Raw genomic sequence first — 876 nt, forward strand, 5'->3', positions numbered from 1 at the left:
AAAAAGACATAATTCATACACCTTCTCATCTGATACAAAGTTGAAGAAGGTTGTTGGCAGTAAGTAGAATTAATATTGTGGTGAGGAAGATAAGTAATATTTGAAAAACTGGCTAATGTTAGGATCTGACTTTATATATCATATTGAGAATTCTATAACAGATCAGGTGACGAATAGTGCTACTCGAATAAACATCATGGAGAAGTAGTCTAGTTTGAAGCTTAATGAGAGTTTAAGCGTTTGAATTGTTATTCAATGTCAGTTTGAGGTGATGGCTTCTTGGTTGGTATACATAAACACTGTTGTGGGAATGAGGCTAATGGTGAACGTGCACACAATAGCTATTTTTACATAATATGGGTACGAGTTTTTCTTGTGAGGGTTGATGAAGGTAATAATGATTGGTAAGGTTAAGGAGATTAAGGTTATTACAGTAATGGAAAAATGCATGATTATTACTTTTATTTGGAGTTGCACCAATATTTTTGGTTCCTAAGACCAACAGATAGCTCTTATCCTTTAAAAGTTGAGAAAGCCATGTTGTTAGGCATGGGGGCATGAGTTAGCAGTTCTTGCATACTTTCTCGGTAAATAAGAAGTTACAGACTTCTATTATCAGACCCACAATCTAATATTTTGACTAAACTATATTTACTGGGTATAAAGCTTATAGTAATTTTAGGGTTTAGAGATAATAGAAGAATAGGTGAAAGTTGTATAAATATTTTCTTCTCGTGTAAAGGAGGATTTAATACTGTTAATATAGTATGTACATGTTCCTCGTTGTGTTGTGACAAGTATGTAAAGGGAATAAAGGGCTGTGATTAATATATTAAGTCCTATAAACATAATGGTAATGTTTGATCAGGAGAATGA

Source organism: Trachypithecus francoisi, unplaced genomic scaffold (genome assembly GCF_009764315.1).
Source record: "Trachypithecus francoisi isolate TF-2019V2 unplaced genomic scaffold, Tfra_2.0 Contig00030, whole genome shotgun sequence".
Lineage (NCBI taxonomy): Eukaryota > Metazoa > Chordata > Mammalia > Primates > Cercopithecidae > Trachypithecus > Trachypithecus francoisi.